This window comes from Oryx dammah, unplaced genomic scaffold, assembly GCF_014754425.2.
Source record: "Oryx dammah isolate SB20612 unplaced genomic scaffold, SCBI_Odam_1.1 HiC_scaffold_5, whole genome shotgun sequence".
NCBI classification, from domain to species: Eukaryota; Metazoa; Chordata; class Mammalia; order Artiodactyla; family Bovidae; genus Oryx; species Oryx dammah.
In genome coordinates, this window is record NW_024070189.1 from 41,352,007 (window position 1) to 41,365,632 (window position 13,626).

Sequence of the window (13,626 nt, forward strand, 5' to 3'; positions counted from 1 at the left end):
TAGTACCTACCTCTCTTCCCACACTTTCTGCCTCAGAAGGTTTCCGAGTACTAGTACTTCCTCTTCCCATGCCAGGGCAAATGTTGCTCATTGACTACAGCTCTATTTCTCAGTGAGTTCACAGGAAGCCTCCATATACTTCTTATGAAAGACAAACCTCCAAGTGACAACTAGCACTCAATCTGAGTTTGTCTGTGAAGTAAAACATGTGTGCCCTCCACCCCAGAGCAGAATGACGCTTGCATGTTCAAGCTCCCTGAGGCCAGAGACCACTTCTCACATATCACTGAAGATCTCGGAGCCCTTAGCAGGATGGCAAGGGGATAGGAGGCACGGAGGACATACTGGATGAAAGAAGACATGAACATGCCTGAATTCCCCAACAACACAGGAGGAATGTGATGTCTTTATTTCTAGCTTTCCTATCCATTCTCCTTCACTATTAATAACATAATTTACATCAACATGGAATATGCAATCATATTCTACTGACTTAGTAGTTTTTTTCTAAAAAGGCTTTTTGTTTCAATTTTATAAATATATTTTAGAAGGAAACCTTATATCATGATCACTAATAGAGAACTAGTATCACCTGCCATAAACAGAGGGAGGGGACAAGTGTATACCTATGGCTGATTCATGTTGATGTATTGCAGAAAACAATACAATATTGTAAATCAATTATCCTCCAATTAAACATAAATAAATTTTAAAACAAATGAAAATAAAATAGAAAATAAGGAACACTGAAAACAAACACAGGTCTGAGTATCACATGAAAATCATCTCACATCCACCATTGATATACCCATTTGAATGCAGAGTTCCAAAATATAGCTAGGAGAGATAAGCAAGCCTTCCTCAGTCATCAGTGCAAAGAAATAGAGGAAAACAACAGAATGGGAAAGACTAGAGATCTCTTCAAGAAAATTAGAGAGACCAAGGGGATATTTCATGCAAAGATGGGCACAATAAAGGACAGAAATGGTATGGACCTAAGAGAGCAGAAGATATTAAGAAGAGGCGGCAAGATACACAAAAGAACTATATAAAAAAGATCTTCATGACCCAGATAATCATAATGGTGTGATCACTCACTTAGAGCCAGACATCCTGGAATGTGAAGTCAAATGGGCCTTAGGAAGCATCATTATGAACAAAGCTAGTGGAGGCAATGGAATTTCAGTTGAGCTATTTCAAATCCTGAAAGACGATGGTGTGAAAGTGCTGCACTCCATATGCCAGCAAATTTGGAAAACTCAGCAGTGGCCACAGGACTGGAAAAGTTTTCATTTCAGTTTTCATTCCAATCCCAAAGAAAGGCAATGCCAAAGAATGCTCAAACTACCGTACAATTGCACTCATTCGGAAGGAGGAGACTGGTGTGCTGCAGTCCATGGGGTCGCTAAGAGTCAGACATGACTGAGTGACTTCACTTTCACTTTTCACTTTCATGCATTGGAGAAAAAAATGGCAACCCACTCCAGTGTTCTTGCCTGGAGAATCCCAGGGATAGGGGAGCCTGGTGGGCTGCCGTCTATGGGGTTGCACAGAGTCAGACATGACTGAAGTGACTTAGCAGCAGCAGCAGCACACGCTAGTATGGAGAAGGCAATGGCACCCCACTCCAGTACTCTTGCCTGGAAAATCCCATGGACGGAGGAGCCTGGAAGGCTGCAGTCCATGGGGTCGCTGAGAGTCCGACACGACTGAGTGACTTCACTTTCACCTTTCACGTTCATACATTGGAGAAGGAAATGGCAACCGACTACAGTATTCTTGCCTGGAGAATCCCAGGGATGGGGGACCCTGGTGGGCTGCCGTCTAAGGGGTCGCACAGAGTTGGACATGACTGAAGTGACTTAGCAGCAGCAGCACACGCTAGTAAAATAATGCTCAAAATTCTCCGAGCCAGGTTTCAACAGTATGTGAACTGTGAACTTCCAGATGTTCAAGCTGGATTTAGAAAAGGCAGAGGAACCAGAGATCAAATTGCCAACATCTGCTGGATCATCGAAAAAGCAAGAGAATTCCAGAAAAAACATCTACTTTTGCTTTATTGACTACACCAAAGGCTTTGACTGTGTGGATCATAACAAACTCTGGAAAATTCTTAATGAGATGGGAATACCAGACCACCTGACCTGCATCCTGAAAACTCTGTATGTAGGTCAAGAAGCAACAGTTAGATCTGGACATGGAACAACAGACTGATTCCAGATCGGGAAAGGAGTATGTCAAGGCTGTATATTGTCACCCTGCTTATTTAACTTATATGCAGAGTACATAATGTGAAATGTTGGGCTGGATGAAGCACAAGCTGGAATCAAGACTGCCGGGAGAAAATCAGATATGCAGATAACACCACCCTTATGGCAGAAAGTGAAGAATTAAAGAGCCTCTTGATCAAAGTGTAAGAGGATAGTGAAAAAGTTGGCTTAGAATTCAACATTCAGAAAACTAAAGTCATGGTATCTGGTCCCATCACTTCATGGTAAATAGATGGGGAAACAATGGAAACAGTGACAGACTTTATTTTCTTGGGCTCCAAAATCACTGCAAATGGTTATTGCAGCCATGAAATTAAAAGACGCTTGCTTCTTGGAAGAAAAGTTATGACCAATCTAGACAGCATATTTAAAAGCAGAGACATTCCCGACAAAGGTCCATGTATTGAAAGCTATGGTTTTTCCAGTAGTCATGTATGGATATGAGAGTGGGACTACGAAGAAAGCTGAGTGTCAGAGAATTGATGCTTTTGAACTGTGGTGTTGGAGAAGAGTCTTGAGAGTCCCTTGGACTGCAAGGAGATCCAACCAGTCCATCCTAAAGGAAATCAGTATTCACTGGAAGGACTGATGCTGAAGCTGAAACTTCAATACTTTGGCCACCTGATGCGAAGAACCAACTCATTGGAAAAGACCCTGATGCTGGGAAAGATTGAAGGTGGGAGGAGAAGGGGACGACAGAGGATGAGATGGTTGGATGGCATCAGTGACTTGATGGACATGAGTTTGAGTTTGAGTTGGTGATGGACAGGGAGGCCTGGCGTGCTGCAGTCCATGGGGTAGAAAGAGTTGGACAAGACTGAGTGACAAACTGAACTGAACCCCCGTTGATATGATCACTAGCGGTGGTTTAGTGTGGTGGTGAACCAGAGTCCTGACTCTACCACTCCCTGACTGTGTGGCCTTAGGAAAATGGCATAATGGTTCTGAGCCTCACTTGCCTCATTTTTGATATGAGGAATAATATGAGTAGTTCCTATTTCATATACTTTGAAAACTAAATAAGTTAATCCATGTGAACAGCTCAGTAGGTAGGAAGTATACCATAAAAGTTAGTCCCCCAACAAAACCAAATCTAGCAACATATAAAAAGGATTATACACCAAGACCAAATGAAATTTACGGCAGAATCTAAGATTGGTTTGCCATTAACATCCAAAAATCAATGAATGTGATAAGCCATCACAATGGAATAAAGGATAAATCCCACAGGATCATCTCAACACATGCAGAAAAAGCATTTCACAAAATTCACACTGCTTCATGATAAAAACACTGAATCAACTACAAACAGAAGAGAAATTTTTCAGCCTAAAAATGGGAAGCTACAGAAACACCCACAGCCAACATCAGACTGAATGATGAAAGACTAAATGCTTTCTCCCTAGGATTAGGAAGAAGGCAAAGAGATTTGCTTTCTCCATGTCTATTCAACATTGTGCTGGAGGTTCTAGCCTGGATATTAGAACCATTAAGAAAGACAATGAAATAAGTGATATCCGCATTAGAAAGGAAGACATAAAACCATCTCTATGACATGATTGTGTATGCAGAAAATCCTTTAAAAGCCCACTAGAAAATTATTAGAATGAATAAACATATCCAGCAAGATTGCAGGATATGAGATTAACATATGGAAATCAATTGTATCTCTATATATTAGCAATGCTCAATGTAAAAATGAAATTAGGAAAACAGCTCTATTTACAATAGTATCAAAAGTAATAAGATATTTAGGAATACATTTAGTAAAAAGAATTATAAAATCTATGCTCTGAAAACTATAAAACACTGTAGGAAAAACTAAAGAAAAGTCACATAAATGAGGGGCTTCCCAGGTGGCACAGTGGTAAAGAATCTGCCTGCCAGTGCAGAAGATGCAAGAGACATGGGTTCAATCCCTGGTTTGGGAAGATCCCTGGAGTAGGAAAATGGCAACCCACTCCAGTATTGTTACCTGGAGAATGCCATGGACAGAGGAGCCTGGAGGGCTACAGTCCATGGGGTCACGAAGGGTCAGACACGACTGAGCACAAGGCATGTGCACACATACATGAGGTACATTTTCATAGGCTGCAAGACTTATTGTTAAAATGGCAATACTTCCCAAACGGGTGCAGATCTAACACGATCTCTACCCAAATCCCAGCTGGCTGCTGTGCAGAAATTGACAAGCTGTTCCTAAAATTCACATGGAAATTCAAGGGACTGTTTAGAATAGCCAAAAAAATCTCAAAAGAGAACAGAATTGGAGGATATACGCTTCTTGATTTAAAAACTTACTACAAAGCTACAGTAATCAAACAATGTAGAATAAGGACAGACATATAGATCAATGGAAAGAACTGAAAATCCAAAGATAAAGTATCACATTTATATTCAATTGATTTTTGACAAGGGTTCCAAGGCAATGCAATGGGGAAAAAATTCTCTTTTCAGCAAATGGTTCTGGGATGGCTGGACACCATATTCAAAAGAATGAAGTTTAACCTCTGTCTCACACCATATAACAGATTAACTCAAAATGGATCAAACACATGAACGTGACAGCTAAAACTCTTACAGAAAAAAAGAATTAAACCTTTGGAACCATGAAATATGTAATGACATCAAAAGCATAAGCAATGAAATAGAAAATAGGTAAAACTATGCATCATCAAAATTAAATTAAAACTTGTACTTCAGAGGACATTATCACGTTATCAAGGAAGCGAAAAGACAATCCACAGAATGGCAGAAAATATTTGGAAATCATATATCTGCTAGGCATGTAGAATATATAAAGAACTCTTAAAATTCAATAAATAAAAAGACAATCCAATTTTTAAATGGGCAAATGATCTGAAAAGACTTTTCTCCAAAGAAGATATACAAATGGGCAATAATCACATAAAAAGATAATTATTATTCTTAGTCATCAGGGATATGCAAATCAAAATCACAATGAGATATCACTTCATATCCATTAGAATAGCTATAATAAAAAAGACTGTAAGTACAAGTGTTGGTGAAGGTGTGAGACTGGAGCCCCCAATCATTGCTGGTAGGAATGTAAAAGAGGGCAGCCCCTTTGGAAAACTGCGAGGCAGTTCCTCACAGTTTAAAACGCAGAGTTACCACAAGACCCAGCAGCTGCACTTCTAGGTATATTCCTAAGAGAAATGGAAATATATATTCACAAAAAAACTTGTACATGAATGTTCATAGTAGCATTATTCATGATAGCCTAAAAGTGGAAACAACTCAAATGTCCATCAAATGATGAATGAATGAATAAAATATGGAACATTCATACTATGGAATATTATTCAGCCACAAAAAGTAATGAATGATGGATACATGCTACATCATAGATGAACTTTGAAAATATTATACTGAAAGAAACGCAATATGCTTTTTAAAGGAAATATCCAGAATAGGTAAATCTACAGAGAAATAAGGTAGGGTCCCTTGTGTTAGGGGTTGAGCTGGGCTAACATTGTGTTAGGGGTTGAGCTGGGCTAACGTTGCAACTTTCTGGGAGACTGAGGAGAACCTGATGTGACAGTGCTATAAATGAAAAAGAAGAATATTAGACAGAAGGCAGGAAGGGAGGGAGAGAACCAGGGAGGAAGAATTCTAATTCTGCAATAAAAGAAAACTATTTAAGAAAGGAAATACAATCAAAGGACATACCTTGGCTCTCCAGGGGTCATCATTTACTAGTCTTCATAATGCAGATGCTTTAAACATAATTTAGGTTAAAACAGAGCTGTTACTATATTGCAAGATGTGGGCAGGAGAGGGAGGAGGATGGTGTCAGAAAGTGAACTCTTCATCCATCACAGCAGGAAGTGAAGAGACGGTGCGTAGCACAGATAAATCAAGAAACGGCAGCAGAAGCATATCATTTAGAGATCTGGAGGCAAGTACTGGAAGAAACGGTGAGTTAAAGGCAGCAGCCTCTAGGGGAGGTGGGCACTGGATGCTTGTTTTTCACTGTGAGTCTTTCAATACTATTTGATTCTTTCAAGCATGTCTATGTATGGCTTTGATCAAAATTTAAAAATTTATTGAAAAGACAACAACCCAAGGCTTCCTTGCTGGCAGTCAGACAGTTGGCCCAGTCCACAGCACTGTCTCAGGCAGCCTCTGCTAAGCAAGTCTCTCCCTGTGGACTTCGGGGCTCAGAAGCCCCATCCCCTGCAGCTTCTCTCACACAGGGCACCTGAGCTCAGAGCAGAGAAGTCCAGGTCAGCCTCGACTTGGGTCTCTGGAGAAGGCCTACCCCCTTCTCTGTTTATAGCAAAGGAAAACATGCTGGTGCAGCTACAGGGCTTGTCACTGTATTTGCCGTTTCACTCAGCTTCTTCCTGTGTTGCCGGGGGTGAGGAGGCCTTTCTGTTGACAACCCACCCAGGCAGATCACACCCTCTTGGGAGGGGCGGTCTTGCCACCAAAAACAGCTTGCTGATTTGCTCCTGCTGGGACAGGACACCATGGCGGGGGCAGGGGGGGCACCAGTGTGTATCTGAGGAGAGGGGAGCTGCCTCTCAGAGGCACCTGCTAAAACTCAGAAAGGGAAGCCACACATCTGCCATGGAAACAAAGAGCGAGACTTTTGTTCGGTCACCGGCTTGGAGCACGGAAACCTCAGTTTCGTGGATGTGAAGCTGCAACTTGAATGTGGCTCAGCCGGAAGACTGACATTGACCCCTGAACCTTTGCCTCACTCTAAAAGGGCAATTTCCTTGCCTGTAAAATAGCACGATGGCAAAACCTCTGTGGTGAAGGTTATTGTGGCAACTTGTCCTAATAACAGTTTAAGAAATGAGGCTGGCAAACAAGGTGCTTTTTATGATATGTAAGGGAGGGGTCAAAGTCCTCCCATGGAATCATTCCTTAAATGTTCATCTTTTTTCTTGAGTGGGAGAAAATAGTGCTAGAGCTGGGAGGGGGACTGGCTGCCAGGTGTGACGTACTGTATGTTGACGCTGTTCATCAAATGCACTGAGGAAGAAATGAAAGCAAACCCCAAAACAGTTAGATAGGAATCACTGAACTTGAACGTCTCTCAGGGTCATTCCAACTCAAAAGCAAATGACCATGACTATAAATAGGACACTCCATCCAAAGGGACTCCTTCAAGACGATGCTTCCCAACACAGCCTATCCTCTTGTGGCCTGAGTACGTAGGGTGCCATAAACCGGCCCGTGGACATTCTTGCCTCGTGCCTTTGTCAAGCTCTCTCCACTCCCTAGTGAACTGTCTTCTCTCCTCATATCCTACCCTTGATCAGTGTCAAGACCCAATTCAAGACAGGCTCCTCCATGAAGGTCTGACCAACTGAACCACCACAAGCTTCACTTCTTGGATTCCCATAGCACTCACAGCCCGGAGTCCATAATTTCCTATTACATTATAAACTGCTTTATATTTTACTAATTCTTTGAATCACCAAAAATGACAAGACAGGGATTAACTGTCATCTTTTGCGGGGGCTGACCCATAGCAACTAGCACAGAGCTGGACACATCCTAGGTATTACTTGCTTAACTAACACTTCATGAACAATTTGCTGAATGCAAGAACCAATGGTCAACAATCAAGTCTTCTTTAAGAAAAAAAAAACCCACAAAATTTAAAACATCATAGTCCCCTAAGGCACCATATCTAAGTCAGTCTTATTGTAATAAGAATGTAAGGGGATATATTTAGAAGTTTCTTCTGTCATTGTTTCCACCTCAAAAAAATAAAAAGCAGAACTTCATTTCTCTTTCCCCTATGAACATATAGCATACTTGGAGGTTGATGGCTGACCCTGAGTTTTGGATTCTTATCTCATCATTCATACCTTGCATGAATTGGTCTTAAAGCATCACAACTGAAAAACACAAACAGAATATCATTCTCAGGTATCCCTTCACTTAACACTGAGCTACTGAGTGTCTTCTATGAGGGTCAGCCCTGCAGAGTCTCTTTGATCTCAACTGGGCCTTTGGTAAAGTTAGACAATGCTCTCATTCATTCCCATCTGATTTCTTATTCCACCCACAAAGGCAGCTGTTCCAAACCTCCGGACACCTCCCGCACTCTCCTTACCAGTCCACCACCTTTACTTGCTGCAGAGGACCTCATCTCCTGCATTATTTAGAAGACAGAGATCACACACCATGGACACACTAAATATCTCCCTATTCCATAGAGATAAATGCCCAATAACCACTGCTCTACAATGGCCTAAGGATGATGCAAACACGAAATCAAAAGACCTATTGATGAAGTCATCATTGAGTCTTTCTTGGGCAGCTCTCCAGGTCATGTTTACTTTCTCCTCTCCTTATACTGTTTCTGAGTTGCCGCAAGTCTATGAAAATGCCACTTAGCCAGAATGATCCCTGCAAGAAATTCTGCCTGAACCCAAGCTCTGCCTTTTCAAAACACTTTCTTTCAAGAATTGGCACCCACATTGTTTTCACCTCTGCTGCCAGGGTGCAAGAAGTATGACCTGATTGGTGGTCCTCTGAGGCACATCGCACACAGTCCTTAGCATAGTGGCCAGGGCGCGGTAGCCGGTACCCAACCTCTTTGCATCCTGGGAGACGTCCCACACCCACTGACCACATTCTGAAGTGTCTTTGTACAGACAAGGCCTTCCAGGGGCCTTGATAGAATCCGTGAATCACAAAGTGCCTTTCAGTTTCCCTTTCAGTTGGCTCAGGGGTACAGACAGACCACAGATTCGTCTTCTTCAATTGATACACGATATATAATTAATAAATTGTCCCTTTAGGAATGGAGGGCAGCCATCTAAAGGGGCCACACACTCAGGAACCTCCTTCTCTCCTCTGTTTCCAGGGCCTTTTCTTCTCAGACTGGGGTTTACAGACATTATCTCATCCGTGGGCTCCTGTGGCAACAGGTAGGTAACGAGCTGGGCAGGCTGCTTTCAGTTCCCCAGTTTTCAAAGTCAGAGAGGTAGTGGCTGACTGAAAGGCACACAGCAAGGCAGGGATAATCCTGTGTCTGAAGACCATGGTATACTGCTCTCTCTCTCTGCCTGCATGCCCTTAACAGTTTTGGTGGGGTTGCAAAATGCTGAATGTACACAGAGGAAGAGGTCCTTCCTGATCTATGTGTTGAAATGTGAGAACTACCTCTGGGTGTCTGCTCAGTAAATTCCTTCCCTCTTCTCTCTGCCTACTCCAGCTACAGCTACCTTCAGTGCCCTACTCAGGAGCATGTCCCAGCTGAAGCCCTTACTGACACCCCTGCTTATCAGCCTTTCCTTTGGCTACCTTTTGCAGCTCAACCTGGGACTGAGTTCATGGTCACAGAGACCAACTCCCCTGGGAAAAGCAAAATCCAGGAAGGTTCTGGAGGTACAAGGGTTGATAAGGTACAAGGGTTGTGGATGACACCTCCTTCTCCCAAACTGGGACTCCTCTTAGCACATCAAGGAACTCCTGTCACTCCTCATCCCCCCGCAGTGAAGACTTAACTGGCCAGCTCACAGAAGGGCTGTTCTTGGACATGGCTACCAGCAATGAAGTGTTGGCTGAGTGACCAGGGTGGAACTTTCCCGGTGGGAGGCCCTCTAAGGCCATGGAATTCTTTAGCAGAATCAACCATGACAACAATTAAAAAAATTTGTCATCTTAAATTGACACACTATATAATGTAGCATGAGTCACATTCTTAATGATTATGTCATTAATACAGTACAACAATAGACGCACACATAAAATAGTATTTACTATGTGTTAGATAGTTTACATAGTATTTTCATGCAGCCCTTGTCTAATGAGAGCATCCTACAAAGTACCAGCTCTTTGCCCACCACAGCTGGCACACTGTGTCACTGCCAGGGGCGGCAGCACCCTCCACCCTCTTGCCCCGCCTCCACTGCTAATGCAGGGTCCATCCTCTAGACCCTAGACTCAGCTTTGCTCCTTAGAACAATAAGACCAAAGGCCTTTTACAAAAGCTCCAATGAGATGACTGATGTCTGGTTTCGTCAACTACAAGTGAATAATTAATACTTGCCAGTAAAGAAATAGACTCATTGTTATGGTAGCCACATGGAGGCTATAAAGGCCATTTTGTGCAGCCCTTGGTGGAACCCTGGGGCCAACAGCAGCCAAAAGAAACCTCTTTGAGAGGGTAGGCTGATCCTCAAACGTGGAGGCTGGAGGAGCTCAGTACTGTTTTCCAGGAATGCTGTTCCCAATGTTAATTAGCTTGTTGCTTATTCATCATCTAATTCAGCTTTCTGGTCAATGACAGCTGCCGAGGCCCACTGAATGCCCAAGAGGGCGTAATATATCAGAGGGGACATGTACTGTCCCCTCAAGACCTTTTTCCACTTTTAAAATTTTCTTGTCTACTGTCTTCTGTGGGCCAGCCTCTGATTTGATTGGAGTAAAACTCTCTGATCCTGGTGGATTTTACACCTTCCTCCTGGTCTAATGTGTAAAATGACTTTTTCCCTTTCCATTTCCAGCAGGGACTGAACAAAGTAGGCTTGGGTGCTTACGGAACCAGTCAGAACTGGCCAGAAAATATAATAAAGCAGCTTAGTGAGCAGAGCTCTAATGCCCCCAGCCAGAGGCTCAGTCTGCAGAACTAGCCAGAGGAACTGGCTTTGTGAGCAATAACACACTCTCCTTGTGGCCTTGGAGCTGCCCTGGCAGATGGCAGCCAATGCCAACAAGTAACTCTCTATGGGAAAGTCTCACCTCCTCCAAGTGGTCACTGGGCTCAGTAATACCCTCGACTGACAGTAACCTTGACCAGTTATACACAAATACACACACACACAACTCTTATGGCATTTTTGTCCTCAGGGCCAAAGTTGCCCTTGCAGCAAGCAAACAGAGCTGACAGCTGCTAGCTGTTGTCATTTCAGCAAGCTGTTCCCCCAAACTGCTACCCAGTTCTCCACCCCACCTCCAGCCCACTGCCTGACATTCCACCACTAGAGATATCAAATATTATTTACTTAAAGCTTTATTTTCCATTAAAATACCTCCAAGTCTCTGTTTCCTTTCTGGTCAAATGACTTCTGAAGCACCTGCTCTGTGTCTAATGGGAGATTCTTGTGTATTTAGCTCTTGAGGATTAATGTGTTCACTGGCTCCTTTCTTGAAAACAATTTTTGACACAGGCAAATAGCCAGTGGGGATGGTGGATCTGCAGGGCAGTATCTGGAACTGGAGGTGGGCAGTCTTAGCGGTCTGATGGTGGAGGAAACAACTTTTAGGTCCTTCACCATCTTGCCAGCAAGATAAACCTAGATGTTTCGCTCTCCAGCATTTGTGATCTCCACCGCTGCCAGCATGGCTTGCAACAGGGCCTGTGCCCAGGAGTAAGGTAAGGGGACACAGGCAGAAGGTGGAAAGGGGGAGTGTGGGAACCAGCACTCTCCTGATTTTCTCCACAAGCCCTTAGGACTGCCCCAGGCTCCCCAGGCTCCCGGTCAAGCCGTGAAGGCACAAGCGAGCGGGCAGGAAAAGATCCTTGTCCTCTTCTTGGCCTGTCTGTAAGGGCCTATCAACCCTTGGCCAGTCTTTCTGCTGTGCTGCGGAAACCAGGCAAGCAGAGGTCAAAGTCAAATTCCCTGGGCTGGGGAAGGCACCTGGGCAGTCCTAGGGTCCTGCTCTGCCAGGTTCTCCATACAGAGAACCATACTCCTGTCGGACCATGCTTCCCACCCCTGCCCCCACTGCACAAGAAGAGCACGCCCTTCTCTTCCTTTTCATACCGTGTATCCTTGGAGGGAGAGGGCTGTCCTGAAAAGCAGATGCCACTACAGACAGGTAGGCATCTTCCCGAGTCTTAAGAGCTCAGGAAAACCCAACCTTTAACCCAGGAGTCAGCCCACTTCCCCGCTTCCCCCACCTCCTTTCCCATCCCCAGACAGCCGGGAGGGAGAGCGATGCTAGGCCAGAAGGCTTCAAAGCGGGTCAGGCGTGTCTCCTCTCTCATTAAAGCCCGCACCCCTAAACATCGCCTCTTCGTCCCTCGCCCCACCCATCTCACGTTCACTGCAGGGCGCTGTGAGCCCAAGGAGGCTGCCAGGCGGGCCCAGGCGGCCCTTGCTGGCCCTGGAGGAGGTGATGGTGGCCGCGGCAGCAGAGGCGGCGGCCGGCGCTCTGAAGTACCTGGGTGCGGGGAGGCCACCGCCGCCGCCGGGTTCGCGGCCGCTGCAGGTGTCACCGGTGCTCGGGATGAGCGCCGCGTCCTCCCGGGCCGGTGGCTCCGGCCCAGGCCGCGCACCTGCTGCTGCTGCCACCACCGCCGCCGCGCCCCAGCTCCGCTGTGCGTCGGCGCCTCCCCGTAGTGGGTACGCACCGCGGGGCCCAGGGTGGGCAGGAGGGGGTAGGGGACTGTTCCAGACCTGAGGCCCAGCCTTCGGAGGGTTTCGGGGTTCCCAGGCCGCGCTAGTCCAGCCGCCGAGCCGAGCACCTTCGCGGGGCTCGGAGAAGGGGTGCAGACCCCTCGCGCATCCTTACGGCCGCGTCGTCATGCCCAGCAGCATCCCGATCCCCACGCCGGCTCCGAGGCCTGCGAGCCTGGGTCTTACCTGGGTCTGCGGCAGGTCTAGGCGAGCGGCCAGAGGCTACCGCGGGGCCCCGCGCCGGGGCGCAGGATGCTCTGCCCGGCTCCGCTTGGCGGCCGCCGCGCTGGGCCCCGCCCTCGGCCCCGCCCCTCCACCCGCCGCGGCTCCGCCTCTGTACCCGAGATCCCGCCTCTTCGCCGCCTCGGCTGTCACACAAAGAGCCGGAAATGGCTGCGGCCAGGGGCTCCTGGTGCGCCCGTTAGGAGGGCCCGCGCATCCTGGCCTACACCTCGGACTGCCCCCGCAAGGAGAGCCAGCAGCGCCGCTTAGGGTGGACTTGTTCCCCAAGAGCTCCCAGGCCTGGGAGCCACACCTGCAGCTGTGGGGGGACTGAAGCTTTGGGCTCCCTTGGTATCTCATAGACCTCGCATTATTTCCAAGTGCTCATTTATGTCCCTAATATTTATCGAGCAACTGTTTCGCTCCAAGTACTGTGCCAGGAGCAGAGTAGGCACTGGTGTACAAAAGACAGGCTCCCTGTCCTTTTGGAGCTTATCATCGGAGAGACCAGATAATTTACCTGGCAAATGTCCAGTTTCAACTGAGAGACATTCTGTGAAGAAAAAGAACAGGGTGAAGGGACAGAAAATAAATCTGAGAGTTGGGGAGAAGGGCCTTCCACCAACAGAATCTTATCCCAAATACTGCTCCTCTTGTTCAGAAATACATTCTCACCCTCCCTTTCACTTCCTTGGGGGCAAAGCCCCGAAGCTACCGTCTCTTAAGCAGGGACCTCC

The 13,626-nt window shown here is 45.9% G+C and overlaps 1 protein-coding gene across 2 annotated transcripts in view; it reads right to left on the reverse strand.

Annotated features, from left to right (window-relative positions):
• CYFIP2 (cytoplasmic FMR1 interacting protein 2) overlaps window positions 1-12,956 on the reverse strand; it is a 135,398-nt gene extending 122,442 nt beyond the window's left edge. For both annotated transcript variants that reach the window (XM_040241439.1, XM_040241440.1), the window contains exon 1: window positions 12,854-12,956. The gene's annotated coding sequence lies outside the window, so the exon portion shown is untranslated. The remainder of the gene's footprint in view (window positions 1-12,853) is intronic.
• Between the last annotated feature and the right edge of the window lie 670 nt (window positions 12,957-13,626).